Source organism: Tenrec ecaudatus, chromosome 14, assembly GCF_050624435.1.
Source record: "Tenrec ecaudatus isolate mTenEca1 chromosome 14, mTenEca1.hap1, whole genome shotgun sequence".
Taxonomy (NCBI): domain Eukaryota; kingdom Metazoa; phylum Chordata; class Mammalia; order Afrosoricida; family Tenrecidae; genus Tenrec; species Tenrec ecaudatus.
Genome location: NC_134543.1, coordinates 108,468,362 through 108,474,205, shown reverse-complemented (window position 1 = coordinate 108,474,205; position 5,844 = coordinate 108,468,362).

Genomic DNA, 5,844 nt, shown 5'->3' with positions numbered 1-5,844 from the left:
GGTTTCCTCTTTCCTCGTTGCTGTAAGTCCCTGGACTACCAAAACCCGCTTTCTTACTCTCTCTCAGATTTGTTGCCCTGCCCCCTCTCCCTGAAGTAGGGGGAATGCTTGGCTAACCATAAAACAGATTCTTTGGTGAAGAGAATGAAATGGGAAAGGAGGAGGAGCAAGGAGTTCCTGGTTCCGTCAAGAAGGAGCTGGCACACAAAAAGTTTGAGGAAACCTTCATTTGCTGACGGAGCACAACTCAAAATAAGACACAGCTGCAAAAATCTGTCAATAATTAGAACTCGCAATGTACAAAGGGTACATCTAGGAAAATTGAAGTTCATAACAAAGGAAACAGAATCCATAAGGATCAATATCTTAGGCATTAAGGAGATGAAATAGGCTGGTATTGGCCCTTTAGATTCAAGCAGTCATGTAGTTTATTATGTCAGAAATGACAGATTAAGAACGAATGGCTACACATTCATCATTCAAAAGGGCATTTCAAGATCTTGGAGTGCAATGTTGTCTGTGATAGCATCTAATCCTTATATAAGAAAACCCACTGGATAAAAATATTATTTAAATTTACGCACCAACATCTAACAATGAAAAAAAATGAAGAATTTTACCAACATCTTCAGTGTGAAATGGTTCATACAGGCAACCAAGACGCCTTGATAATTATTGGTGATTGGAATGCAAAAGTTAGAAACAAAGAGGAATGAGTAGATTTTGAAAATTAGCCTTGGTGATAGAAATGGAGCTGGAGTTACCATGATAGAATTTTGTAAGAACAATGACTTCTTCGTTGCAAATACTTATTTTCAGCACCAAAAAAGGCAATGAGGCACATAGACTTCTCTGGATGGAATACACAGAAATCAAATTGACTATATCTGCAGGAAGAGAAAATGGAGAAGCTCAATATCAACAGCTCAACCAAGACTAGGGGCTGACTATGGAACAGACCATCAATTGCTCATCGTTGTGTTCAGGTCAAAGTTGAAGAAAACTAAAACAAGTCCATGAGAACTCAAATATGACCTTCAGTCTGTCCTGCCTGGGTTTCAAGAACATGTCACAAGCAGAGATGCTGCATTGAACTCCAATGACAAAAGACTTGATGAGCTGTGAGGGGATGGGAACATCCTTTAGGAAGAAAGCAAACGGTCATTGCAAAGACCAAAAAGAAAGAAATGATCAGTGGAAGTCAAAAGACTATCTGAAACTTGCTCTTAAAGCTTTTACTTAATTGGAGAGCAGCTAAGGAAAATAGAAGCAATGACAAAGAAAATGTGCTGAACAGAAAATTTCAAAGGGAAGCTTGAGAAGACCAATGCTGTATTATAAAGAAATGTGCAAAGGCCTAGAGTCAGAAACACAAAAAGAACAAACACACATAGCATATCTTAAATTGAAAGAATTAAAGAAAAAAATCAAATCTCAAGTTACAATATTAAAAGATTCTCTACACAAAATAGTAAATGATGCAAGAAGCATCGAAAGAAGATGGAAAGAATACAGAGTCATAGTACCAAAAAGATTTAGTCAGCATTTGGATGAAAAACCTGGAGCAGAAAATAACGGGACTGATGGTTCCAGGGGACATGGGAGAGGGGGAGCTAGGGGGAAAGGTAGTGGTGTTAACAAACCCAGGGACAAGGGAACAAGTGATCCAAATCAGTGGTGAGGTGGGTGTAGGATGCCTGGTAGGGCAGGATCAAGGGTAATGTAACCAAGAGGAATTACTGAAATCCAAATGAAGACTGAGCATGATAGTGGGACAAGAAGAAAGTCACAGGAAGTAGAGGAAAGAGCTAGGAGGCAAAGGGCATTTATAGAGGTTTAAATAAAGGCATGTACATATGCAAATATATTTATATATGAGGATGGGGAAATAGATCTATGTGCATATATTTATAGGTTTAGTATTAAGGTAGAAGGACATTGGGCCTCCACTCAAGTACTCCCTTAATTCAAGAATACTTTCTTTTATTAAATTGGCATTCTATGATGCTCACCCTTCCTGACATAACCGGTGAAGACAAAGTGGGTGAATAAGCAAATGTGGTGAAGAAAGCTGATGGTGCCCAACTATCAAAAGATATAGCGTCTGGGGTCTTAAAAGCATGAAGGTAAACAAGCATCCATCTATCTCAGAAGCACTAAGCCCACATGGAAGAAGTACACCAGCCTGTGTGATCATGAGGTGCCGAAGGGATCAGTTATCAGGCATCAAAGAACAAAAAAAAATCATATCATTGGGTGCTCACCTCCCTGATACTGTCACTGAAGACAAATGGGTGCATAAGTAAATGTGAAGAAAGCTGGTGGTGCCCAGCTATCAAAAGATATAGTGTCTGGGGTCTTAATGGCTTGAAGGTAAACAAAGAGCTAGATAGCTAGATAGATAGCTAGATAGATAGCTAGATAGCTCAGAAGCAACAAAGCCCACATGGAAGAAGCACACCAGCCTGTGCGATTACGAGGTATTGAAGGGGTATCAGACATCATCAAAACAAAAAAAATCATATCATAGTGAATGAGAGGGTGGAGTGCAGAGTGGAGACCAAAAGCCCATTTGTAGGCCACTGGACATCCTCTTACAGAAGGGTCTCAGGGATGAAACGAGCTTGTCAGGGTGTGACATAGCAATGATGAAACATACAACTTTCCTCTAGTTCCTAAATGCTTCCTGCTCCCCCTCTATCATGATCCCAATTCTACCATACAAATCTGACTAGATCAGAGGATGTACACTGGCACAGATAGCAACTGGAAACACAGGGAATCGAAGGCGGATGATCCCTTCAGGACCAGTGGTGTGAGTGGAGATACAGGGAGGGTGGGTTGGAAAGGGGGAACCAATTACAAAGATCTACATGTGACCTCCTCTCTGGGGGATGGACAACAGAAAAATGGGTGAAGGGAGACGTCGTACAGTGTAAAATATGACAAAATAATAATTTATAAGTTATCAAGAGTTCTTGGGGGAGAGGGAAGGGGGAGTAAGGAGGGAGGGGGAAAGTGAGCAGCTGATGCCAGGGGCTTAGGTGGACAGCAAATGTTTTGAGAATGATGAGGACAATGAATGTACAAATGTGCTTTACACAATTGATGTGTGTATGGATTGTGATAAGAGTTGTATGAGCCACTAATAAAATGATTAAAAATAAAAAGAAGTAGTCAGCATTCAACTATTTCAAGAGGTGGCATATGATTAAGAACTGGTACAAAATGGTACCAATGGAGGAAGTTTTATCTGTACTGAAGGCATTAACCAAAAACAAGGCTTCAGGAATTGATGGATGATCAAGTGAAATGTTCTACCAAACTGAAGAAACCCAGCAAGTACTCATTTATGATAGGAAATTTGGAAGACAGCTACCTGGACAACTGACTAGAAGCGATCCATATGTGCACCTACTGCAAAGAAAGGTGACCCAACAGAATGCTCAAGTTCTAAAACAATATTATTAACATCACAGGCCAGTAACATTTTGCTTAAGATTATCACGAACGGTTGCGGCAGTCCACTGACATGGAGCGACTAGCAATTCAGACCCAGTCAGAAGAGGCCTCGGAACAAGGGATAGCGTTACTGATGTTCCATGGATCTTGGCTGACCACAAACATGCTTACTTGTGATTTATTGATTATGCAAAACCATTTGACTGAGTTGACCACAATGAACTGGATAGCTATAATGGATAACCTGAGAATGAGAATTCTGAAACAATTGTGTTGGAATTGTTTCAGAATTCTCAAAGCACTAATTGTACAGGGAGCATGAGGCATCTGAGTGAACAGAACAAGAGAATAGTGCTTGGTTTAAAATCAAGAAAGGTGTGTGTCAGCCTTGTGTCCTCTCACCAGACTTGCGCGGTCTGTTATTTCCGACAAATAATTGAAGAAGCTGTATTATATGATGAAGAATGTGGCACCAGGATTGGAGCAAGGCTTAAAAACAACTTCAATATGTGGATGACCCAACCTTTTCTTGCTGAAAGTGAGGAGGACTTGAAGTACTTGCCAGTGAAGAGTAAGAATTGCAGCCTTCAGTATGAATTACAACTCAAGGCAAAGAAAACCCAAACCTTCACAACTAGACCAATTAGTGACATCATGATAAATGGGAAAAATACTGAAGTTGCCAAGGATTTCATCTTTCTTGGAGCCATAATCAATGCCCATGGAAGCAGCCATCAGGAGATGAGACATTGCATTGTATTGATAAATCTGCTGCACAAGACCTCTTTAAAGTGTTGCATTAGCCTACAAAAGACCTCTTTAAAGCATTGAATTGATAAATCTGCTGCACAAAACCTCCTTAAAGTGTTGAAAGCTAGGATGTTACTTTGATGAATAATGTTTACCTGAACCAAGCCATGGGCAACGAGTAAGAAAATTGCAGAAGAATCATCACATTTGAAGTATGTTAGTGGGGAAGAATATTGAAGTAAAGTTCCATGAACTTCCAACAAGATGCCATAGGACTGTCTTGGAAGAAGTATAGCCAGAATGCTCCTTAGAAGCCAAGATGGAGATTTTGTGTCTTATCTATGTTGGGCATGCTATCAAGAGAGAACTGTCCTTGGCAAAGTATATCATATTTGGTAAAGTACATGGGCTAAAAAAAAAAAAAGAGGAAGATCCCGGACAAGATGGACGGACACAGTGGCTACAATCATGGACTCAAACATAACAATTGTGAGGACGGAGCAGGACCGGGTGGCGTTCCATTCTACTGGACATAGAGCCACTATGAATTGGAACCGTTGTAGAAGGTACCTTACAACAATGTCGAATACAATGTCTCTTAGCAGTCCACAGACTATTTCTGAAGGACTGGCTAAACCTGGAAATGTCCTAACTTCTTGGGGCATTATTCAATGTCCATACTATCTTATAGCTATCTCTACAACAAAAAAATGGCCCTAGCTTTATTTAATCCTTACAAAACCCTTAAGAAGAAGGTTTATACAATACTTTATTGTATAAGACTCGGTGAATGTATGGGACTTACCCAACATTACATTTGTAGTGAGTGGCGAGGTCAAGAACTAGCAGTCCTACATGTTCTACTGATAACTCTGATCCTTTGTGCACTTTATCAATGTCAGTGGCAGCTATCTTCTTCTGGGAGTTGGTCAAGCATTTAACTCACGGTTCCTTTGTAGAACGCTTAACACACACTAGTTCTTGGTCTAAATCTTAGCTGGTGAGATTATTTTATTTTACTGGAGATGATTTCTATTTTTCCCTCTCCCCTTCCTCTCTTTGATCCTTCCTTCATTCATTTCCTCTTTTCATCCAGTTAGCCATTCTTTCTCTCGCCTGTTTATCCAGTTACATAACACATCTTTATTGAGTACCTACAATATACAATGTATATGATACCAACTACTGGGGAGATGAAAATCATAAGAGACAGACAAAAGTCATGATGGGTTCATTAAGGATGTTAAAGAATTGTAATGCCAGTGAGACCCATTGGCTCAGAGCTGTTGTTTACCAGGATATTACAACATTTCTGGTCTGCTAATAAATGTCCAAAAGGCATACCACTTTGTTAGAGACCTCACTATGAAAACATTCAACTTAAACTCTATGGGTCAGCAAACTCAGCTCCCCGAATTAAATGCCCAAAGGCAGCCCACTTCAGCAAGCCCCAGCTTGAGGCATTCAGCTCTACTTCCTTGAGTCAGCAAGCTCAATGTCCCCAATAGAGTGCCCAGAAGCCCCCAACTCTGCAAACTAGCCCCCTTCACGAAAGCACTCAGTTTTACTTGCTTTGTGGGTTGGGAATTCCATCACTGTTTTCCATGCTCTGGCTCCTGGTTCTGCTGCTGC